Source organism: Humulus lupulus, chromosome 5 (assembly GCF_963169125.1).
Source record: "Humulus lupulus chromosome 5, drHumLupu1.1, whole genome shotgun sequence".
NCBI lineage: Eukaryota > Viridiplantae > Streptophyta > Magnoliopsida > Rosales > Cannabaceae > Humulus > Humulus lupulus.
The window spans coordinates 125129412-125155533 of record NC_084797.1 but is presented as its reverse complement, the minus strand read 5'-3'; positions in this window follow the sequence as shown (position 1 = coordinate 125155533).

Below are 26122 nucleotides of genomic sequence, written 5' to 3'. Positions count from 1 at the left end.
TCATTCATCGTAGGCCAGAAAAATCCTTGTCGCAAAATCTTTTTAGAGAGACTTTTCCCCCCAGCATGATCTCAGAAAAATCCCTCGTGTACTTCGGCTAACAAGTTTTTCGACTGGTCGGGCGTCACACATCTAAGTAGCAGCATAGAGTACCCTCTTCTATATAACACCCCCTCCATCATGACATAACGAGCAGCCTGTCTCATTGTCCTCTTGGCATCATTGCGGTTATCTGGTAAGGTTCCTTGTTCGAGGTATGTGATGATGGGTGTCATCCAAGTGATAGTTATTGTAATTGGCATTGCTTCTTGCTCGGTGATACTTGGGTTTGCTAAGTATTCTACTGGTATTATATTCAGAGTGTCAACATCCTTCGCACTGGCTAATTTTTCCAAGGCGTCTGTGTTGGAGTTATGCTCTCGTGGCACCAACTTGATTGTGTACTCTTCCAACTATGCCAACAAGTCCTTAGCTTTATTTAAGTATGCCACCATACGCAAACCTCTCGCCCAATATTCCCCTAATATTTGGTAGACCACCAGCTGAGAATCACTATTTACTTCGACTGACCGGGCATGTACATCTCTGGCCAAACGTAATCATGCTAAAAGGGCTTCATACTCTGTCTCATTATTGGAGGCATTGAAACCGAACCTCAATGCACAGTGGATTTGATGCTGCTCAGGTGTGATTAATATAAGTCTTGCTCTCACATGATGTTCATTCGAGGATCCGTTCACATAAAGTTTCCAGGTAGGAAAAGTTTTTCTCTGCCCAGCTACATTTTGTGTCTAATTGAGAATATCAAGAATTTTGGTGCATTCAGCAACGAAGTCTAGCAGAGCCTTTCCTTTGATGGCTGATCGGGGTTGATACTTGATCTCGAATTGGCCTAATTCAACAGCCCATTTAAGTAGCCAACCAGAAGTTTCTGATTTTTGTAAAACTTGTCGTAAGGGCTGGTCGGTGAGCACTTTGATGGGATGCGCTTGAAAATATGGTCGCAGTTTGTGAGATGCAAGTACTAAACAATACGCAAGCTTTTTGATGAACGGGTATCTTAATTCTGCTCCTACCAACCGCTTTCTGATGTAGTAGACCAGATGCTGCACTTTATTTTCTTCTCGTATTAGAGCAGCGCTGATAGCATGCTCTGTGACTGCTAAATAAATGAGAAGGTCCTCTCCATCTATGGGTTTTGATAAAACTGGAGGTTGAGCCAAATGTTTCTTTATGGCTTGGAATGCCTGCTCTCATTCCTCCGTCCAATCAAATTTCTTGCTTCCTCATAGTAAGTTAAAAAATGGGACATACTTGTCTGTTGATTTAAAAATAAACCTACTTAGAGCAGCAATCTGCCCAGTTAAACTTTGCACATCCTTAGTTCTGGTTGGGGATTTCATTTCTATGAGTACCTTAATCTTCTCAGGATTGGCCTTTATCCCGCGTGAGTTAACAATAAATCTGAGAAACTTTCAAGAATTTACTCCAAACGAGCATTTGAGGGGGTTCAGCTTCATGCGATACTTTCTAAGTATTGCAAAGCAGTCCCCCAGATCCCGTACATGCCCCCCATCTTCCTTCGACTTGACCAACATGTCATCGACGTACACCTCCATGTTTTTTCTGATCAAGTCGCAAAACATGCCATTTACTAAACGCTAGTAGGTGGCACCTGCGTTCTTCCAGCTGAATGGCATAACCTTATAACAATATAATCCTATGTCTGTTCGGAAGCTGGTATGCTCCTCGTCGGGAGGGTGCATACGTATTTGGTTATACCCAGAGTAAGCATCCATGAAGGACAAAGTTTCATGACCAAAAGTTGTGTCAACTAACTGGTCTATCCTGGGCATGGGAAAACAGTCCTTGGGACATGCTTTATTCAAATTGGTGAAGTGCACACAAGTCCTCCACTTCCCATTGAACTTGGGCACTAACACTGGGTTAGAAACCCAGGCCAGGTAGTAATCCTCCCTGATGAACCCATTTTCCTTCAGTCGCTAAACTTCTTCCTTTAAAGCTCTTGCTCGTTCCTTGTCAAGCAACCTTCTCTTCTGCTACACTGCTGGGTAGTTTTCATCCATGTTGAGCACATGGCTGATCACAATTGGTGAGATACCCACCATATCCTTGTGAGACCAGGCGAAGACGTCTTGATTCCTTCTCAAGAATTCTACCAGCTGTGCTCTCACTTCCACCTTTAAATTCTTTCCAACTTTGACCACTCTGGTTGGTTTGTTCTCATCTATCAAGACCTCCTCTAAATCTTCCATAGGTCCTACTTCACTCTCCAAATCCCCAAAGTGAGGATCAATGTCCATTCCCTCGCTTTGGGCAACGCCCTATTTGGTGACTTCATCACTGGATGGGGTATGTTGCTCATTAACACCAGGAGTACTTTCCTGGTTGGTAACCTTTAAAACTTTTTCTTGGTCGGCTAAATTCACAACATTATATTTGTCGACGTCCATCTCGTCTACTACTTCTTCTTTCTCCCCGCACACAATTATGTTATTCTCCTTGGTTCTCCTCCGTGCCTTAACCACTAAAGCATTGTAGCATTCCCTGGCTTCTCTCTGGTCTCCGTGGACATAGCCTATGCCTGCACTAGTCGGGAATGTCATAGAAAGGTGCCAATAGACATCACTGGGTGTAAAGCCATGATTAGTGGTCGACTAATCACCACATTGTACGCCGATGAACAATCTACTATCAAAAACTCTGTCATGATTGTCTCGTGCCTAGGAGCATCTCTTGCTGTGACCGATAACTTGATTGTTCCGGTGGGTGACAATCCTTCTCCAGTGAACCCATAAATAACTTAAGAGCACGGTTTCAAGTCATTGACATATAATTTCATCTTTTCAAAAGATGACTTGTAGATAATGTCCACGGAGCTTCCTGTATCAACTAGGCATCTCTTTACTTTCATGTTTGCAATTTGGAATGCAATGATGAGCGGGTCATTATTAGGATACCTCGTGTGTCTAGCATCATCCTTTGTAAAAGTAAGAGACTCACTCTCGTACCAAGGATTCTTTGGAGGTCGCTCCTTTACAGTCATGACTTCTGATGTTGCATCCAACTCATGTCGAAGTGTTCGGGCATATCTTTCCCTTACTTTATTACTATCCCCAGCCAAATGTGGACCTCCACATATAGTGTCTAAAGTAAAGTTCACAGGCTCGGGTTGCAAGGGTGGAGATCGTTGTCGTTTGAACCCGACTTAGCCTTCTTTTCTTCATGGCGATCAGACCCATTATTTCTACGCTTCTTTCCACCATTTTGACCATTTCCACCATTCTTAGGAGGGTCAGCTGATCTGCCCAGAATTTTTATGCCCTTCTCCTCTTTCGCGATTGCATCATCCAATTTCATATACTTGTGCGCTCGGTCAAGATATTGTTGAAGTGTTGAAATTGGATTTCTATGTATACTATCCCACAAAGGGCTTCGATAAGTGATTCTAGAGGATATGGCAACCATCTTCCCCTCATCTCCTACAACAGTTGCTCGGTTGGTTTCTCTCATGAACCTCTGTATATGATTCAATAGAGATTCTTCCGTTCCTTGTTTAATATCTGCCAAGTGGTTGGCATAAACAGGTGGAGTCTGGGCAGCACTGAATTGTCTACAAAACTCCTTCCTGAATGTTTCCCAAGAGGTAATGGAATTCGGCTTAAACTTCCAATACCATTCCTGAGCAGTATTTAACAATGTAGTCAGGAAAACTCTACACCGATAATCGTCAGTTACCCCGAGCAGTTCCATCTGGTCCTTAAATTTCCCAACATGTCTGATGGGATTTGCTTTTTCCTATATACACTGGTAGCACCGGTGCTTTATATTTTGCCGGCAACTAGGCTGCTCTGATCCAGACACAAAATGGATTGCCACTCCTGTGGACTACAACATCCATCCCGGGAGGTCATTTTGATAAACCCTGCACTGTAGCCATTAGCGCGTCAAGCTGGGCTTGGATGGCTGGTGTAACTGACGAGGCTCCAAGGTTTTGACCTCCTGGTCGGGCATTTCCATCTGGTGCACTATCGTCAAGTATTTCTACTTGACCGGTAGGGCGGTTTAGATCTTGCCCTTCAACCGGGACGGTCTTCCTCTTGTTGTTGATAATGTCCCATAGATCCTTTCGGGAAGGATGTCCTCCTAACCAATCAAACACCATGCTCTTAGATTATTCAGAGGGCTTGTTGCGCTGGACCTACTCTTTCCCACTATGCTGCTGGCAGGGATATAGTGGCGGCTTCTCGGCACAGCCTGGGCAGTCCTTTCCTCCTTGTTGGTCGTTGCCCTCTTTCTCCTTTGACCAGTCAGTGTGATGACTATCAGCCTCATCCTAACCATATTCATCTTTATACTGTGAAGTTTTCTTATCTCTAGGATCTCTGGTCTGATTATGCCTGGGTGGAGTCTTCTTACTGCCCGACCGGTGACTCCCTGATCTAGAAGTTTCTGACTGGTGGCTCCTGGAAGGGGTTCTAGAATTCTCCCTTTGCGTCGAGGCCCCCGAGAATCGGCCCTGCCAGCGAACCTCTGACCAGCATTATTATTTCCTGCTCCCTGGGTGGCTACTCGTGCTGCGACTTGGGCATTGGCCTGGGTCAACTGAGTAGCCTCTTTCAGATTAAGTGCTGCCTCGCGATGTCTCTGATCGGCCTCCTCTTGTCATCTCTTGATCTCTTCTCTTCTGTCATCCATTTCTCATTTTTGCTGCTCAAATGCAGCCTTTTTCCTAGCCATTTCCTCAGCAAAAGACTCCTGACGAGCATTGAATTGCATCATCTCTTCCTGGAAAGCCCCCATGGCTTCCGTAGTTGTTCAACCTTTGGATTCGTCTCCTCGAGAAAGACCTTGAGCTCAGTGTCAGGGTTCTCAGGTGCAAGACCTTCTAATCTAATAGGTTCTTTTGATGTACCGGGCTTTCTAGGCGCCATATTGGTAGGATAGTAGTGTGTTTCTTCTATTCAGGCTCTCAATGAAAGCACCAAAAATTTTGACCACGATTTTGGCCAACGGTGAGTAGATGCAAAAACGATAATGAAATTTAGCCTTGAATAGAAAATAAAAATGACACGACCAATTTTATAGTGGTTCAGCCCCAATTTGTTGGTAATAGCCTAATCCACTTGGAGTTGTGATATATGTAGCCTACACTTAAGATCAGATGAACCTGAGCCAACTAAGTTTCTTAAGTGTAAGTAGAAAAATACAAAGTTTCTCTCTCTAGAGAATACAAGCTTTCTCTCTCTAAGCCTTCTCAGAAAATGCCTCGAGAATACCCTTAGTCACAGTCCCAAAGCTTGACAATTAGAGAGTCTAAAAGTCTAAGAGTCTCCAAAAAATCAGATCATTCAAATGATGCCATAAGCCCTATATTTATAGGCTCATGGATCGTACATGTAAAATCTCCTGTTTTGCCGGAGTCCTTGGTTGTTTTTAACCAACTTTGACTAGAAAATGTATTTAAAATCTAATGATATGCATATTACTTCAGGATATTTAAGAGATTTGCGCGGTAGTTATGAGTGATTCGGATTGAAGTTGTTACTGAGATTCTATAAATAAGTCACTGGGTAGTTCTCTTGAAATTCTGACACATCCGGTCAGCTACATCCTCAATCTGACATAGCCTGTCGGCTACATCCTCAATCTAACATAGCTGGTCGAATGACACCCATTTCTGAGATGATTGGTCGAATGACACCCATTTCTGAGATGATTGGTCAGATGACAACCATCTCTGAGATGACTGGTCAGATGACACCTAGAGATGACTGGTCGGGTGAAACCTATTTCTGAGGTGACTGGTCGGACAAACTGTGTGTCTAGTTGGGTGAGACTTCCCCCTGACTAGACAAAAATCTTCTCCGGTCGGGTAGATCATTTCCTGTCCAGGAAAAACCATATTTTTCACCAATATCCTTCCCTTGGTTGACATACTTACTAACCATTAATGCTCAACTAGGTAGCCACACGTTGCCACATGTCACCACTGATTGCCACATTATTAATATGAAACTTTAGGGATAACATTAACTATAAAGGATTATTCTAAATATTTAACATAATATACCTTTAAAACTAGTTAAAAATAGATATTTATGAATTATATTGATATAAATTCAAATATTATAAAATATCATTATTATAATAATATTTAACATAAGACTACATATTTAATAATTATATTAATATAAATTCAAATTCAAATGTTATAAAATATCATTATTATAATAATATATAATACAAGAATGGATATTTAATAATTATATTAATGTCAATTCAAATGTTATAAAATATTATTACGATAATAATATATAATCCAAATTTTTTACTAATTATATTAATATGAATTCAAATATTATAAAATATTATTATTCTTGTTGTCTGTGTTTTCACCAAGTGACATGTGGTAGTCTTCGAGGGTAGTTAGGTTCTCCGAGAGGGTTTATTGATCTCTGCTGAGCTCACTGTCTACTCATCTTTGGGCGGCTCCTCGGGGAAAAGTTGTCCTCTGACAGGCCACTCCCCGAGAACCTTTGATATGTTAGCTTGAGGTTCCTCCATGTAAGTCCTCCGGGTTTGTGAGAAGACCTCTCGGAATCTAGATGGTACCACTAGGTGTCGCGCACAGAGACCCTGGCCCACAAGTAATTGTCTTACAAAGTTGTTGCTCTACAAATCGTTGTGTCGAGCCCGTACAGGCGACAAACAGTGTGTCCCAATGCGTCGTCTGGCGTGGGAAAACGTGCAGCCACTCTCTGACACTGTCAAGAGCGTGTCTTCCCAGAAGATGGTGGATTCTAACCTCGTAAATGGACCATGTGTGATACGCACGGGTCCACCACTACCTCTATCACAAAAGGTGTATTAATTAGCTTTTAATCCCAATTATTTGGGAATATTTTTATAATAATGTAGCGCACCAATTTTTTTTACTTTATTAATTTGTGTGCTTTATTTTATTATTAATTGTTAAGTGTCAGAAATTTATTTTTAATTGTTTGAATTGCTTGGTAGAAATTATGTAAATTTAAATTTGTTAATTGTTTTATTTAATTATTTTATTTGTGAATTCTTGAGGTTTGGTTGTGTGCAACAAGGTGCATGGTTAGTAGATATGCACTTGTACACTTGTGTGTGTGCATGTGCATGGTATGTATGGTGTGCATGCATTAGTTTCCATGCATTGTAATTTTTATTCTACATTTATTATTTTATTAATTACGAAAAACAAAAAATGGGAGAAATAAAGAGGGAATGTTCTAGAAGGCTTGTGTTCACACTAGTGAGAAATGAGAAAGAAATGGTAAGAAGAAAGTTTCTTTTTTTTTTAGTTCCCGTAAATTTGGACACATCCTCAGTAAAACAGTCATAACTTGTGTTGTAGATGTTATATTTAGGCACACTTTGTACCATTAGAAATATAATTAAATTATCTACAACTTTTTAGAAATAATATTTTTCCAAAATCATCGTGTAACTGAGTCAGAAATGGGTATCAAGTTACAGAATATTTGGGTTACGAAAAACCCACTTCAAATTTTCATTTTTTTTTCCCTTAACCTAGCTATCACCTATAAATAGGTCATTAAGCCTCTTCCTATCAGCTTTGGAACCCTATCCATCCATCTAGAGATAAGAAGGGAAAAGAGAAGAAAGAAAGAAGAGGAAAAAGATTAGGGTTTTTCGAAAATCCTTAGGCATGTGATCTCGTATTAGTGCTTTGCATCCTATAAGCTATCCTTCTTCTTCTTAATTCTGAGAGCATTGTTCTTTTCTTTGTTGTGGGTTATGAAAAGTATGAATTCCTATGTTTTGATATGAATTGTTATACATGTGCGTGTATGATGTATGAAAAGCAATAGGTTGCTAGCGTGCTGAATGCGACACAACAAAGGAGTTACTAAGGATATGACGTGACTCATAGGGCGGACGCGTCGAGGTTATTCGAGGACCTAAGATCTTATTTACCTCATAGATGAGGTCTTACTAGTTTATGCTGGTTACCTCATGATGTGACATTGATAATAGGGATGTCATGATCACATGATATATGAATATGATGCAATGTGACATGGACAATAGGGGTGTCATGATCACATGATGTATGAATATGATGCGATGTGACATGGACAATAGGGGTGCCATGATCACATAAAGTATGAATTATGAAGGTGATACGATATGATTATGAATATGATACGATATGATTATGAAATGAATATGATATGGTTATGGTATGATATGCTTTGAGTTTTACGATACGAATATGTTCTTGTGTTTTCCTTCAATATTGTTGTATTTGTTTGTACTTCCTTAATGGCCTTTTAGCTCACCCCCTTACTTTCCCCCTTTCAAGTAGGTAGTAGAGTTTCTCCTTGGCACGCATAGTGAAGTAGGAAGTTCCGATGTCTACGCATGTGTGACGCGGGGTGTCCTATGAGCGATTAATGATCAAGATGAGCGCCAAGAATAATTAACAACTTATGTTATGGTTTATCTTTTTAATTACGTCAGTGGGACTTATTATTTTACTTTATTTTCGAAGACTGTATAAAGATACAATATTTTTATTTCAAACTATTGAGCCCAAATTGTATGTTTTAAGACGGCCTCACTAAACATTTTCTCATAAATGATATTTTTCTAATAAATATGAGTTACACGACGTTTTTATGAAGTAGTAGATTAAGGCGTTCTTACAAATAGCTTCTCATTAAGGGAATTAATTGTTCTCAACCTCTTTAAATAGGGTTAGGGCATTCATTGTAAAGGGATCCCCAAAACTTTTGTATTTAGAGCATTGCAAAAACGCTGCATTAAACTCCATAGAAGCTTGCCCAACCAAGATTCACCAATCCTAATGCAATAGCCTCGTGGACTAGGGTTAATTAATAACCTGAACCACGTAAAATCTCTTGTTCTTTACCGCATGTCTTTAAAGTTCTATTTTATTAAGTTGATACCGAAAAAGGTAGGCACCAAAATGTTGACTGCCATTTTTGCCATCAACTTAATAAAAAAGAACTTTAAAGAAATACAGTAAAGAACAAGAGATTTTACGCGGTTCATGTTATTAATTAACCCTAATCCCCAAAAAATTTGTATTCAAAGCATTCCAAAAACGCTGCCTGAAACTCCATAGAAGCTTGCCGAACCAAGCTTCACCAATCCTAATACAATAGCCTCGTGGACTAGGGTTAATTAATAACCTAAACCACGTAAAATCTCATGTTCTTTACTACATTTCTTTAAAGTTCTGTTTTATTAAGTTGATAATGAAAAAGACAATCAACAATTATAATAATATTTAATACAAGACTAGATATTTAATACTTATATTGATATAAATTTAAATATTATATATAGGTGTCGTTGTTGCGAAATTTATTGCTACGCAAGTGCACGTATTGCAAAGTAGTAATAATCTTGGTAAAACCAAGTATCATCCTCAAGGACTAAATCACCAATTACCAATCAATTAATCTTTTTGTTTCTATTTGGTCAATTGAACTTTGATTCTTGTAACAAGGCAGAACAAAATATAAATTGCAGAAACAATAATTAAGAACTCAATAAAAATAATAAGTAATAGAAAATCCTTGACTTTAAATAATGAGAGAGTAATTAGGACATTTAATCTCATCAATTATCCTCCCTATTAATCCCTAATACAAGTTACCAATTTCTTCTTCTTTCTTCCCATTTCAATTAACGAGTTGACAAAAGCAGCTTATAATCATGTTGTGAATTATAAACTCAACCTAAGTGAAAATTTCCTATATTTCTATGGTAAATTTAATCACAAAGACAGCATTAATCAAAATAACTCAAAAGAGAGTTACACAATTAATCTAGATACCCTCGTTCCAAATTAAAATTGTGTCCTAAACAATCAAAGCAAATTCAAATCGCACTTCTCAGATTTTGATTCAAAAACATAGATGTAATGACTATAGATGGCCAATCAATAATCAATCAACAAGCATAGATTGCGGAATAAAAATTAAGGGCGTGAGGTTTTCTCTCTAGCTTCTCCATGACGAGACGCAAGAAGGTACACCAGAAGCCTGTTACTATCGACAAGGTGAATGAAGCACCAGTGATTGGAGGATCGAGTGAAGAAAAGTTAGCTATTGATGATGAAGAGCCTTCAACTGAGATGGAGGAAATTTTCAAAGATACTATGGTTGAATTTCCTGAGATTGGAGGATCGATAACTAGGGATTTGAGTGCGGGTAGGGCTGGGTTGAACGATTCTGGTCTGAAATGGAGCGACCAAGAAGAGAATGGTAGTGATTTTCAAAATCAGGCAAAAGATAAGTGGTCTACATTTAGAGCAATTTTACCGAACCAAAGAGGTGCACAGTTGCAATATGAAGAGCCATTACTTCAAGATGGCCAACGGATTGCTCAGATGGATGTGGAGGAAATTGCAGTTGAGGCATCTTTCGGGAACTCAGCCATGGTTTGTATGGTTTTAGGAGCCAATCCCCCATTTGCAGTATTTGAAGGTTTCATAAAGAGAATTTGGGGTAAGCTTGGTATTGAGAGGATTGCGAGATTAAATGCGGGGTATACACTTGTTAAATTCAGAGATGAAGTTACCAGAGATTTGGTGTTAGAAGCTGGGGTTTTGCATTTTGATAGAAAGCCAGTCATTGTGAGACCGTGGATGTAATGCCCCGAATTCTCGGATGTGGTTTAATGGCGAAATTAGTAGGCCGGGAGGGCCATACTTGTTTAAATATGCCATTAAATGATATTATGCATGTATATGTTAATTATATTATAATATAATGTTAAATGTATGCATGTGGGTCAACATTTTTATTTATAGGGGTGTGATGGTAATTTGGCCCTTTGAGGGTATAATTGTATATTTGTATGCATGTTGATGATATGTGTTGAGAACACATTATAATGTGGGTTTGTTCGAGCTATTCGGCATGAGACGATCTTGGAATATTGATTAGCGGTTTAGTCACAACAGTTTTAAGTGCGGGGCTTGGGATGAGTCTTGGGGTGATTTTAAGGATTAGAGCATTACCGGGAGTTAAAGGGTAACGGGATATGAATTATTGGTGTTTGAGATTATCGAGAATAGCGAGAATTGGAGAGCGTTAATTATGATTAACGAGATAGGAGGAAAATACCAATTTTGCCCTTGGGAGCCTTTAGAAACCTTAAATTGACCTAGGGGTATTATGGTCATTTCACCCCTAGGATAGATATAAACTATTTTGGCTGTGAAAGAAAAGAGAAAAATAGAGTAAGTTTCTAAGCTTCTCCCGTACCTTCTTTCCTTCATCCTTCTTTGAGATTTTTGAACCATTCTTGAGGATTCAAGCTTGGGAAGCAAGCCTTGGGAGTGTGTTCCTCCATTGAAGAGCATCACAAGCTGAGCTTTAGGTAAGTTTCTAACCATAGAATTCTCTGGTTTGTCCTGTTTTAGTTCTGTATTATAGCTGTGATTTCTAGGTTGAGATCTTGGTTTTGTTGGGAGTTTTGGCTAGGGTTCCTATGGTTGGGATGTTTGGGATATGTTGGGATGGTTTTTGGGTTCATTTTGCGTCAAAAATAGGTTTTGGAAGCTTTGGAATCATGTTGGAATCGAAGGAGATGAAGAAGGTCGTTTCAGGGGATTTTTGGTCTGGAGGTAGCGCTATAGTGCCCACCTTAGGGCGCTACAACGCTACTCAGGGGGCAATTGGGCGTGTTGGAGGTTCTGAGTATAGCGCTGGGGCGCTAGGGGTCAGCGCTGTAGCACTACCCTGTTCCTTCAAAGTCCTGTTTTGAGTGTTTTTAAGGGTTTTGTACTTGGGGTTTCAATCCTTAAGGCCCGGGATCGAATCTACTCACTGTGTGGGCATGTTTCGAGGTCTCGAGAGTGGTGCCTAGGTTAAGACCCTATCCATGTTGATTCTCATTAATGGAGATTATAATTGGTTGTGATTAGGTAACCGCTAAGGAACCAAAAGATCAATCGTTCTCAGGGGTCGTCCTTATAGTATCTCTCGCTCGAACCTGGGGTAAGAAAACTGCACCCTGTGTATATATGACATGCGTGATTATTATTGAGGCATGTTGATTGATAAATGTGGACATGGATTGCATATTAAATGCTAGTGAATGTTGATTACTTGTATATGGCACTGACTAGTCAAGGACACTGACCTAAGAGTCAGAAACGGCATAAGCGTCCTGAACGCATGGCCGGATGAAGATTAGATCTAATCGATATCAGTGTTGAATGGCCCTAAGGCATTAACACTAGACCGACCCTAAGGTCGATGAACTTATAAGCGCTTGGCTAGTCTAAGACTAGTTACTGAGAGCCAGGGCATAAGGCCCAGGTGACTACTTGTCATATGGCTAGGGAACGATGTTCCAGGGTTATGACTCTATGGTCATGAGGAAGGTTATGTTGGTGACCAGTCACCATGCACCTATCCTGTTTAAGCTAATGAAAGGTTTACCTACCTGTTAAGCCCCGGTGACCCTATCGTCACAAAGCTGAAGGGAACTATTCCCAATTTAGCGACTTTCACCTATTTGTTTTGGGTTGATGGTCCTGAATGATTATTATGATCATTGTTGATATTATATCATGCTTCATTGTGTTTTCTTGCTGGGCCTTGGCTCACGGGTGCTATGTGGTGCAGGTAAAGGGAAAGAAAAGCTCACCCAGCCTTGAGTGGAGAGCTCAGGTGGTGATGTGTACATATGCAGTCGCTTGACCACCACGGCCAAGGAGTTCTCAGAGGAACTAGGGGGTTTACCCTATTTTTGCCGCTTAGGCCGGCGGGGTTGTAAATTTGAAACAATAAAGGCCATTTTGTATATTAAATAACTTGAAAATGTTTTGAATAGCTCATGAGTAGTTTGTATACTTAATGAAATATATCCTTTCCTTTTTATTGTTTTCAACCTTAACCTGTTAACAACACTTAGAACACGTTTTTAACCGAAGGACTCGGGTAGCGGGTCAAATTTCTGGTTCATCGATCACCGTAACTGTTCTAGGGAAACCAGGGCATTACAACTTGGTATCAGAGCATGCCAAGGTTAAGGTTCCTGTAGACTGGCTGGGCATGTACACACATCACTGAAGTCAAGCTCGACTCATGGTTTGGTAATTATTTATGTAGTTATATGTATAACTGCTTAAATATGGTATATATGCTTTACCTGTATGCATGAGACACAATGTTAAACCTGTTCCCTGAAATATTATATCCTCAGCAACTGTGTGCTTATTAGTACTGGGATTGCTGGAACATGCTTATAAGTATGATTGATTATGAACTATTACGTGATACATGCTGAGTGCTAAATGCTATAGACATGTATCTGCTCGTATATTTGTATGACTGTGGAATGTGATAATTGTCTGCTTGTTCTTGGACTGTAAGGCGGCAAGAGGTTTAGTTATTACTACCTGACTGGCCGTATTGATCATTATTTCAGTAAGGTATCAGTGATAGAATTATGAATCCAGGGCAGACAGACACTTCAGCTGGCCAGAGTGATCAGGGCCAGAATAATAATAACAGTCAGGGTCAAGAAAATGACCAGTCTCAGATTCCACATCCAGCTCCTGTAAACTGGCAGCAGATAGTTAGTGATCTGCAGGCTACAATATTAAAACAGGGAGAAGAGCTTCGTCTCTTGAAACAACAGCAAGTGCCTGCAGTGGCTAGTGGATCAGAGGCACCTCCTGTGTCAGTGCCAGTAGCTGGGCAGCTGCCTAAGGTTGGGAATAAATGGGAACCTCTCTATGAAAGGTTCAGGAAGCAACAACCTCCGATATTTGAGGGCAGTGCAGATCCTGCCAAGGCTGAACAATGGATGAGCATGATTACCACTATCCTTGACTTTATGAGGGTATCTGGTAATGAGAGGGTGGCCTGTGCCACTTATATGTTTCGGGAGGATGCCCGGATTTGGTGGGAAGTGATTACCCAGACCAAGAATGTGAATGCTCTGACTTGGGAAGAGTTTCAAAATCTATTCAATGAAAAATATTATAATGATGCTATCATAGCAACTAAAGTTGAGGAGTTTATTAGGCTACTTCAGGGGAACTTATCAATAACTAAGTACGCCTTGAAGTTTGATCGTTTGGCAAAGTTTTCCATGGAGCTGGTGCCCACTGATGGGACCAGGAGAGAGAGACTTTTGCAGGGGTTACAGCCCTGATTAGCCCGAGATGTACGTATCACCACTGTGGCTGGGGTTACTACCTATGCACAGGTGGTTGAAAAGGCACTCACAGCTGAGAGTGCAGAGAACAGAATATGGTGTGATAGTGCAGCCAGAAAAGATTTCAGGAGGACAGGTCCTCCATTTATGAGTTCAGGTAGGGGTGTTGGCCTTAGTGATCAGAAGAGGAAGGTTCCTGATACCTTCCCAGTTCCAGGTCCTGACAAGCGGCCCCGTGGTATTTCTATGGGTCGTCCAGGTGGTAGTGAAGCCTGGAAGTCTTATCCAGAGTGCCCTAGATGCAAGAGGCATCACTTGGGAGAGTGTAGGGCAAGGGCCTTCTTCTCATGTGGAGCAGTGGGTCATCTTAAAAAGTATTTCCCTAAGGCAAGAAAGAAGAACCCAAGAAGGCGGACAGCTCAACCCCAGCTCGAGTGTTCGCATTGACTCAAGCAGAAGCTGAGGCTTCTCCCTCAGTTGTTACAGGTCAGCTTCTTAGTGCTGGAACCCCTTATAATGTGTTGATTGATTCTAGTGCTACACATTCTTTTGTTGCTAGTAGTGTTATTGATTGATTGTGTAGACCCTGTGATTTTTATGTTGTGGGGTTTGGTACTTTGTTACCCACTAGAGAGTTAGTGGTATCCAGAAGATGGGTCAGATCTTTGCCAGTGACAGTGGAGGGCAGAGAGTTGTCAATGGATTTAATAGAGTTGGTTATGACTGACTTCGATATGATACTGGGTATGGACTGGTTGGCAAAGTATGGGGCAACCATTGATTGCAGAAGGATGATGGTCACCTTTGAGCCTGAAGGTGAGGATCCTTTTGTGTTTGTTGGTGTTGTGCATGGACCCCGCATTCCTATAATTTATGCATTGAGAGCTAGGGATTTATTGCAAGGAGGTTGCATTGGATTCTTAGCCAGTGTGGTTGATACCACTCAGGTCGTGTCAGTGAGACCAGAAGAGACTAGACTTGTTTGTGAATTTCTGGATGTGTTTCCAGAAGATTTGCCAAGGTTGCCACCGCACAGGGAAATTGAGTTCATTATAGAACTGGCACCAGGGACGGAGCTAGTGTCTAGAGCACCTTACAGAATGGCCCCAGCTAAGTTGAAAGAATTAAAGGTGCAGTTGCAAGAACTGCTGGATTTAGGTTTTATCAGACCTAGTTTCTCACCTTAGGGTGCGCCAGTTCTGTTTGTAAAGAAAAAGGATGGTTCTCTGAGGATGTGTATTAATTACAGGGAACTGAATAAGTTGACAATTAAGAATAAGTATCCTTTGCCAAGGATAGATGATCTGTTTGATCAGTTGCAAGGCAAGAAAGTATTCTCTAAGATCGACCTTCGTTCTGGTTATCATCAGTTGAGGGTCAAGGAGGGAGATATACCAAAGACTGCTTTTCGTACCAGGTATGGGAATTATGAGTTCCTAGTTATGTCTTTTGGATTGACTAATGCCCCTGTTGCTTTTATGGATCTGATGAACAGAGTGTTCAAGGATTATTTGGACCCGTTTGTGATCGTTTTGGACCAGTTTGTGATCGTCTTTATCGATGATATTCTGGTGTATTCTTAGACTGAGTCAGAACATGAGCAGCATCTGAGGTTGGTCTACAGAGATTGAGAGAACACAGACTGTTTGCAAAGTTCAAGAAGTGTGAGTTCTGGTTATCTCAGGTATCCTTTCTTGGACATATTGTCAGTAAGGAGGGGATAATGGTAGATCCAGTGAAAATTGAAGCGGTCAGAGACTGGCCAAGGCCAAAGAATGCTTCTGAGGTTAGAAGTTTCCTTAGATTGGTAGGTTATTATAGACGTTTCGTGGAAGGGTTCTCAAAGATAGCTAGTGTATTGACTGAGCTAACACACAAGAGCCAGAAATTTGTGTGGTCAGATAAATGTGAGAACAGCTTCCAGGAACTGAAGCAGAGATTGATCACAGCTCCGATTCTGAGTCTTCCGACAGATCAGGAGAAGTTTTTGATTTATTGTGATGCTTCTCATCAGGGTTTGGGCTGTGTTTTGATGCAGTCAGAGAAGGTAATTGCTTATGCTTCTCGTCAGTTGAAGGAGTATGAAAAGAGATATCCCACTCATGATTTAGAGTTGGCGGCTGTGGTTTTTGCTTTGAAGATATGGAGGCACTATCTCTATGGAGAGAAATGTGAGATCTATATAGACCACAAGAGCCTGAAGTACTTCTTCACCCAGAAAGATCTTAATACGAGGCAAAGGCGTTGGCTGGAGTTAGTAAAAGATTATAATTATGAGATCTTGTATCATCCAGGAAAAGCCAACGTGGTAGCTGATGCTTTAAGCCGGAAGGGTCCTGGACAGATTCATGGTATGAGGCTAATAGCCAGGGGGTTAGCAGATGATATGACTAGAGCTGGTATAGAGTTGCTGGTAGGCCAGTTGGCTAATATTACACTGTAGTCTATGCTGTTGGAGAGAATTAAGGAGGGTCAGTTGAGTGATCCACAGCTGATCAAGATCAGAGAGGATGTTCTGGCTGGAGCATCCAAAGATTATATAGTGTCTGAGTTAGGCTTGTTGAGATACAAGGGACAGATATGTGTTGCGCTAGACACTGCTTTGAGGCAAGAGATTCTGGATGAATCTCATACTACACCTTACTCTTTGCATCCAGGCACCACGAAGATGTATCAGGATGTAAGATCGTTGTATTGGTGGCCGGGGATGAAGAGAGATGTAGTTGAGTATGTGGCTAAGTGCTTGACATGTCAACAGGTCAAGGCTGAGCATCAGAGGCCAGCAGGGTTATTACAGCCTCTGGATATCCCGGAGTGGAAGTGGGAAGACATCACGATGGATTTCGTGGTGGGCTTACCCAGGACTATTGGTCAGCATGATTATATTTGGATGATAGTAGATCGCTACACCAAGTCAGCTCATTTTTTTCCAGTGAGGACTACCTATGCAATTGACCAGTATGCAGATCTCTATGTGAGAGAGATCGTACGCCTCCATGGAGCGCCTAGGTCGATCGTGTCAGATCGGGCCCCTACTTTTACTTCCAAGTTTTGGGGGAGTTTGCAGAAAGCCATGGGGACACAATTGAAAATCAGTACTGCTTATCATCCTCAGAAAGATGGGCAATCTGAGAGGATGATCCAGATATTGGAAGACATACTGCGAGCATGTGTGCTGGACTTTGGAGGATCTTGGAGTAAGTATCTACCTTTGATAGAGTTCTCCTACAATAACAGTTATCAGTCTACCATTGGAATTGCACCTTATGAGATGTTGTATGGTAGGAAGTGCAGATCTCCCATTCATTGGGATGAGACAGGTGAAAGGAGATACTTAGGTCCTGAGGCAGTTCAGAGGACCAGTGAGGCTATTGAGAAGATTAGAGCTAGAATGCTTGCTTCTCAGAGTAGACAGAAGAGCTATGCAGATCCCAAGCGCAGGAACGTGGAGTTCCAAGTGGGATACTATGTCTTCCTTAGAGTCTCGCCAAGGAAATGGGTGAGAAGGTTTGGGAAGAAAGGCAAGTTGAGTCCCAAATTATAGGTCCATTTGAGATCCTGGAGAGGGTTGGTCAAGTGGCTTACAGATTGGCTTTGCCTCCAGCTTTGTCAGCTGTGCATAATGTATTCCATGTATCAGCTCTTCGGAGGTATGTATTTGATGTGAGCCATATTCTGAGTTATGAAGATCTGGAGCTCGAGCCAGATCTCTCCTTTGAGGAGCAGCCTGTTCAGATACTTGACAAAAAAGATAAGGTCCTCAGGAATAAGACGATATCTTTGGTGAAGGTATTGTGGAGGAACAACAAGGTCGAGGAAGCGATCTGGGAGCTAGAGTCAGATATGCGAAGTCAATATCCTGAGCTGTTCAGGTAAATTTTGAGAACGAAATTTCTGTAAGGAGGGGATAGTTGTAATGCCCCGAATTCTCCGATGTGGTTTAATGGCGAGATTAGTAGGCCGGGAGGGCCATACTTGTTTAATTATGCCATTAAATGATATTATGCATGTATATGTGAATTATATTATAATATGATGTTAAATGTATGCATGTGGATCCACATTTTTATTTACAGGGGTGTGATGGTAATTTGGCCCGTTGAGGGTATAATTGTATATTTGTATGCATGTTGATGATATGTGCTGAGAACACATTATAATGTGGGTTTGTTCGAGCTATTCGGCATGAGACGGTCTTGGAATATTGATTAGCAGTTTAGTCACAACAGGTTTAAGTGCGGGGCTCGGGATGAGTCTCGGGGTGATTTTAAGGATTAGAGCGTTACCGGGAGTTAAAGGGTAACAGATATGAATTATTGGTGTTTGAGATTATCGAGAATAGCGGGAATTAGAGAGCGTTAATTATGATTAACGAGATAGGAGGAAAATACCAATTTTTCCCTTGGGAGCCTTTAGAAACCTTAAATTGACCTAGGGGTATTATGGTCATTTCACCCCTAGGATAGATATAAACTATTTTGGCTGTGAAAGAATAGAGCAAAACAGAGTAAGTTTCTAAGCTTCTCCTGTACCTTCTATCCTTCATCCTTCTTTGAGATTTTTGAACCATTCTTGAGGATTCAAGCTTGGGAAGCAAGCCTTGGGAGTTTGGGAGTGTGTTCCTCCATTGAAGAGCATCACAAGCTGAGCTTTAGGTAAGTTTCTAACCATAGAATTCTCTGGTTTGTCCTGTTTTAGTTATGTATTATAGCTGTGATTTCTAGGTTGAGATCTTGGTTTTGTTGGGAGTTTTGGCTAGGGTTCCTATGGTTGGGATGTTTGGGATATGTTGGGATGGTTTTTTAGTTCATTTTGCATCAAAAATAGGTTTTGGAAGCTTTGGAATCATGTTGGAATCGAAGGAGATGAAGAAGGTCGTTTCAGGGGATTTTTGGTCTGGAGGTAGCGCTATAGTGTCCACCTTAGGGCGCTACAACTCTACTCAGGGGGAAATTGGGCGTGTTGGAGGTCTGAGTATACCGCTGGGGCGCTAGGGGTCAGCTCTGTAGCGCTAACCTGTTCCTTCAAATTCCCGTTTTGAGTGTTTTTAAGGGTTTTTGACTTGGGGTTTCAATCCTTAAGGCCCACGATCGAATCTACTCACTGTGTGGGCATGTTTCGAGGTCTCGAGAGTGGTGCCTAGGTTAAGACCCTATCCATGTTGATTCTCATTAATGGAGATTATAGTTGGTTGTGATTAGGTAACCGCTAAGGAACCAAAAGATCGATTGTTTTCAGGGGTCGTCCTTATAATATCTCTCGCTCGAACCTGAGGTAAGAAAATTGCACCCTGTGTATATATGACATGCGTGATTGTTATTGAGGCATGTTGATTGATAAATGTGGACATGGATTGCATATTAAATGCTAGTGAATGTTGATTACTTGTATATGGCACTAACTAGTCAGGGACACTGACCTAAGAGTCAGAAACGGCATAAGCGTCCTGAACGCAGGGCCGAATGAAGATTAGATTTAATCGATATCAGTGTTGAATGGCTCTAAGGCATTAACACTGGACCGACCCTAAGGTCGATGAACTTATAAGCGCTTGGCTAGTCTAAGACTAGATACTGAGAGCCAGGGCATAAGGCCCAGGTGACTACTTGTCATATGGCTAGGGAACGATTTTCCAGGGTTATGAATCTATGGTCATGAGGAAGGTTATGTTGGTGACCAGTCACCATGCACCTATCATGTTTAAGCTAATGAAAGGTTTACCTACCTGTTAAGCCCCGGTGAACCTATCGTCACAAGGCTGAAGGGAGCTATTCCCAATTTAGTGACTTTTACAACTGTCACCTATCTGTTTTGGACTGATGGTCCTGAATGATTATTATGATCATTGTTGATATTATATCATGCTTCATTGTGTTTTCTTGCTGGGCCTTGGCTCACGAGTGCTATGTGGTGCAGGTAAAGGGAAAGAAATGCTCACCCAGCCTTGAGTGGAGAGCTTAGGTGGTGATGTGTACATATGCAGCCGCTTGACCACCACGGCCAAGGAGTTCTCAGAGGAACTAGGGGGTTTACCCTATTTTTGCCGCTTAGGCCAGCGGGGTTGTAAATTTGAAATAGTAAAGGCCATTTTGTATATTAAACAACTTGAAAATGTTTTGAATAGCTCATGAGCAGTTTGTATACTTAATGAAATATATCCTTTCCTTTTTATTGTTTTCAACCTTAACCTCTTAACAACACTTAGAACACGTTTTTAACCGAAGGACTCGGGTAGTGGGTCAAATTTCTGGTTCACCGATCACCGTAACTGTTCTGGGGTAACCAGGGCGTTACAGTGGACCACTGACTTAGCTCACGTGAGGTTAGTAAAATATGTTCCTATTTGGGTGAGATTACTTGGTTTGGGTTTACAATATTGGGGAACTAAATGTTTGAGTGCATTGGTGAGTACTCTTGGGAAACCAGTACTTGTGGACAAGGTAACAAAGGATCGTTCTATGATGCAATTTGCTAGGGTGTTAGTGGAGATTGACATAGCAGATGAGATTCCTAAGTCTATCCAATTTTTGAATGAAAGAGGTCAATTAATGGAACAATTTGTGGAGTTTTAATGGCTGCCAACATAGTGTAAGCATTGCAGGGTTTATGGCCATACTGAGGCTTTGTGTAACAGGAAAAAGGGGGGATTTGGAGACCAAAAGAAAAGAAATATGGAGGAGAAAATAAGGTCAATTATTCCGAGCTGCATAATGTCACAAGTAATTCAGAGTTAGCTTCTGAGTCATTATCCAAGGATAAACAGAAAGAAGACTCTAAGGAGTGTTCTGAGGTTCAGTTGAAAACAGGTGCTTCTGATGTTGATAATAGTCCAGTGTCCAAAAAATTTTAGGTAGATGGGGGGACAAGGAGAAAGCTGACACTAATGAAGCTCATGAGGTGGATTGGATCACGCCTAAGAAACTGGGTGGGATGAAGCTATTAGCTACCAAGGCTCCGAATAAGCTGAGGAATACTTATAGTGTATTACAGGAGAAGAGGTTGGAGGTTACTAAATTGGTTGTCATTGCAGAAAAGAAGTCAAATGGGGGAGTTCAACATTCTTAGCTGGAATGTTCGAGGACTGAATAAGAGGGAAAAACAGAGATCCCTCAGTGCTTTCTGTAGGCTTAATAAAATTGGGTTAGGTGCTTTTCTTGAGACCAAGTTAAGGGGAGCTAATTTGGAGGAGATGATGGTTAGATATTTTGATGGTTGGAACTTTTATAAAGGGACTGCTATTGAGGGAAGAATCTTGTTGGTCTGGAAGTGTAGCACTTTGTCAGTGGAAGTTTTGCAAGATAGTGACCAATATATTCATACTTATATTAAGGAGTTACGGTCAAATAGAGAGTTCTGTGTGACATTTGTCTATGGTAGAAACACAATTCAGGAAAGGATTCAGTTGTGGCATGACTTATCTTGTCTGACCTTTCCAGTTACACCATGGTTAATGGCAGGGGATTTTAACTCAGTATTTGAGTTTGATGATAGGCTTGGGGGTCGTCCTGTTTCTGCAACTAAAATGGCAGATGCTCAAAGGTGGAAATCTTTAGGATTGGTTGATGAGCTTCAGTCTATTGGTTCTCATTATACTTGGACCAATAACCAAGCTGATGGGGCTAGAATTTTCTCTAAATTGGACCGTACTTTTAAGAATGAAGAGTGGATGGATCTCTTTCCTGATTCTATAGCTGTTATAAAATGGGATATAATATTTTATCACTGTTTCTTTATTGTTAAGGCAATGATAGATGTGAATACTGGTTTTGTAACGCCCTACTTCGTTAGAGTCGTTACTAGTGAGTTTAAAAACGTGCTTTCAACTCGTTAACCGAGGTTTTAAGTCAAACAGTGTAATTAAGCCATAAACAGAGGAAATATTTAGAATTAACTCCATATCATTGAAAATCATAAAAGTTTGACACCTGGGATCCCAAGATACAGTTTAGAAATATTTACAACATAAAAATAGAACTAAGTCGGCTAAACGACAAAATCTAAGTTCATTTACAAGCATCTCCCAAAACCCTCTGGCTGTGGCAGCCAGGCTGGCCAAACATGTACACGCCGCCTCATGCCTGCTGTACTCATGGTTGGTTGATCTTCTCTTTACCCTTACCTGCACCACAGAGCATCTGTGAGCCGAAGCCCAGCAAGAAAACCCACAAACAGATAACATATGCAACACATATATCAAGCATATAAACAGGCCACCAATGGGCTAAACACATATGGCCTAGCCGTCCCAGGCATTTACCCAGCCCTGGGTTCGCGAACCACGCCGTGAGGATATCCCAGGTATCCTTTTAGGGACCCGCCCTGGCAACTCGCACTCCACGTGCTCAACGCTGCTCCCGGCCCCTTGTCGTTCTCGGCCTTGCACTCAACGTGCCCAACGTCGTTCTCGGTCTACACCGTTCCCGGCTCTAGCCGATCATTCACATCATAATATACATAGCATAGCAAGCAAGTATAGAATTCTAGCATATTCAGTTGAAGGGCTACGCCCCGCAGTTCTAACATATTGGGCTCAGCCCTGCATACCAATTCTATTCAAACACATTGGGCTCAGCCCTGCACACAAGCTCTATGGGAACAAGGGTTTTCTTACCTGAGTTTCGAGCTTTCTGAGCACCGATGCCCTGAGCACAGTCCTCTAACTTGAGCCTCTCCGAGTCCCTAGTCACAACATATTAATAATATCCATCCATTAAATTCTAATCCAATATATAACTCTGAACCATAACCCTAATCTCCGGGACCTTGAATTCTATCAATCCGGGTGATCAAATCCATTCCGAGCCTTACCCATTGAGTTCCCAAGCCTAAATACCCTTAAAAACATAGACTGGCACTAAGGGTCACGGCCCCACCCACAAGAGTCGCGGCGAGCCTCAAAACAGAGGCTAGCACACCCCTACAACACACATGGGCCGCGGCGTGCGCACCAAGCGCCGCGGCGCGCATGAACTTCTCGGCCACCCTCAGCCGCGCGCGCACATGGGTCGCAGCGTGCCCATCCTAGGGTCGCGGCCCTCATCACCGAACCCAGATTTTCTCACCACTTTCCACACCTTTCCTCAAGCCAATTCACCCAAAACTCATCTATCAAACCCAGATATTTAACACATATACTCCAGCTCAATAATAACTCAGTAACAACATCAAAACCCATTAAAATCTACCCCAAAACTCAACTAGATCACACAAGAACAATTCAAACTTGCTAACATGCATACTCTAACAACCAGCTGCAACTCTAAACATAACCTCCATAATCAAAGCTTACCTCTTGCTTAATTAAACCTTAGAACCAACCCCCTTATGCTCCAAGCTCCCTAAATCCCAGTTGAACTCCTTAGACCTTCAAGTTGATTCCCAAAGTTTCCCTTTGATTTTGCCTTAGAGAGTGAAAGAGAGAGGAAAATAAAAGCTATCCTTGGCTGAGAAGAGAAGTGCAAGTCGGTTTCTCTAAGTTTCTAAACAATTCTCCCTTTTGTTTTATTCACTTAAATCTATGTGGTTACCTCAAGGCTCGGAGTGCCCAAAATGTCCCCGAGGGCAAAATGGTAAATTTCCCCAATATTCCCGCCTAGACATTCTATCCTCAAATATATCTTCAAATATTTATTTTCATGTCCCGATAATCCCATAACACACCTAGTACCCAAATTACCCCTTGACTCGCCCCGAGTCGGAATCTCAACCCCGTTGTGACTCTCTGGCTAACCGCTCCCCAGGACTGTCTCGGATCGTGCTGCACAGACATATCACATATATAGCATTTATCACATTTATCACACTTATGCCCCCAATATCCAAACGGGGCCCACATGCACATTTAACTCAATTAAACATGCATCACTATCATATATTCACATAAAATCCACGTGTTAGCATATTAAATCATTTATTGCCCTCTAGGCACACTAATCAAGGCCCTAAGCCTGATTAGCAAATTCGGGTCGTTACAGGTTTTAAGCCTTTTCGGTTCTTCAACATGTGGACTGAACATGAAGGGTTCAAAGCTGTTGTTATGCAAAGTTGGAACAAATCCATATCAGCTCATGGGTTAGACAGAATTATGATGAAACTAAAGAGACTAACTCATGTTCTTAGACAGTTTAATAAGTGGGAGATTGGTGATGTTGAACACAAGTATCAGGTTGCCAAAGAGAATTACAATCATGCTCAATACCAGCTTCAGCAAGATCCTCATTCAGCTGAGTTTCAAGCTGAGGAACATAAATCTTTTGTAAATTTGGTTCAACAAACCAGGTTCTATGACAGTTATCTTAGGCAAAGAAACAAAGTCAACTGGCTCAGGTTTGGAGATGATAATACAGCATATTTTCATGCTTGTTTGAAACAGAGAAAGGAGTCAAATCGAATAACCTCTTTTGTTACTGATGCTGGACAGATTATTGAGAAGTATGAGGATGTGGTGGCTCACTTTTTACATCATTTTCGGAGTATTTTGGGTAGTCAAAGTAAGGCATCGGGTCCTATTCAAAAGGAGTGTTTTATGCATGGTAACATCTTATCTTTAGAGCATCAGCTGGTATTAATAAAGCCTTTTTCTAAGAAGGATGTTAAAAATGCTATGTTTAGTATTAGTTCAATCAAGAGTCCGGGTCCTGATGGTTATGGTTCGGGTTTTTTCAAAGCAATGTGGAATGAGATTGGTGATGATATTTCAGACCCAATTCTGGGGTTCTTTCAGCAGGGTTCGCTGCCTAAAGGCCTCAATAATGCTATGCTGTAATTGATTCCAAAAGTAGAGAATCCGACTAAGGCTGTGGATTATAAGCCCATAGCTTGTTGCAATACATTGTATAAATGTATTTCAAAAATGCTATGTGGTAGATTGAATTTGATCCTTCCTTTGTTAATCCACCAAAATCAAGGAGCTTTTGTTAGGGATAGAATGTTAGCTCATAATATCCTTATTTTTCAAGATATTCTTAAAGGTTACAAGAGGAAGCATATCTCTCCTAGATGTGTGATGAAAGTTGATCTAAGTAAGGCTTATGATTCAATTGATTGGCAATGTTTGGAGGATATCCTTGCAGCCTTCTGTTTCCCAGGACAGTTTATTAAATGGGTTATGGTTTGTTTAAAGGACTCTTCTTATTCAATCTTGATGAATGGTAGAGTTCAAGGTAGCTTTCTTGGAAGGAAGGGGCTTAGACAAGGGGACCCGATTTCTCCTTTGCTGTTTGTTCTTGTTATGGAGTATTTTACTAGACTTCTCATTCAAGCTACTCAGAATAAGGAGTTCAGATTTCACCCTAGATGTAAGAAGTTGAATTTGGTGAGCCTTTGTTTTGCTGATGACTTGGTGCTATTTTGTAAGGGAGCTGATGCATCAGTTCAGATTATTCAAGACTGTTTCAAATCATTTAGTCATGCTTCTGGTTTAACAGCCAATTTAAATAAGTCTCGAGTTTATTTTGGGGGTTTGACAGAGAAAGAGACCAAGGAAATACTGAAGGGTCTTCACTATTCTGAAGGTACTTTCCCTTTAAAATACCTTGGAGTTCCTCTTAGGCCTACAAAGTGGAAAGCAGGGGACTGTGCTACTATAATAAAGAAGATTCACTTGAAATTGCATCATTGATCTAGTAGGCATTTATCTTTTGCTGGGAAAGCTCAACTTATCCACTCTGTTTTATTGGGGATTAGAGCTTTTTGGATGAGTATTTTCCTTCTCCCAAAGAGTGTTGTTACTGAGATTGATCAGATTTGCAGAAAGTTTCTTTGGGGGACCAGCAGTAGTAATGATAATAGGAGTAAGATTCACCTCACGGCTTGGGATCAAGTTTGCCTTCCTAAACGCTTGGGGGGTATTGGGTTTAAGGAAGAGTCTAAATGGAATATGGTGCTATTAGCT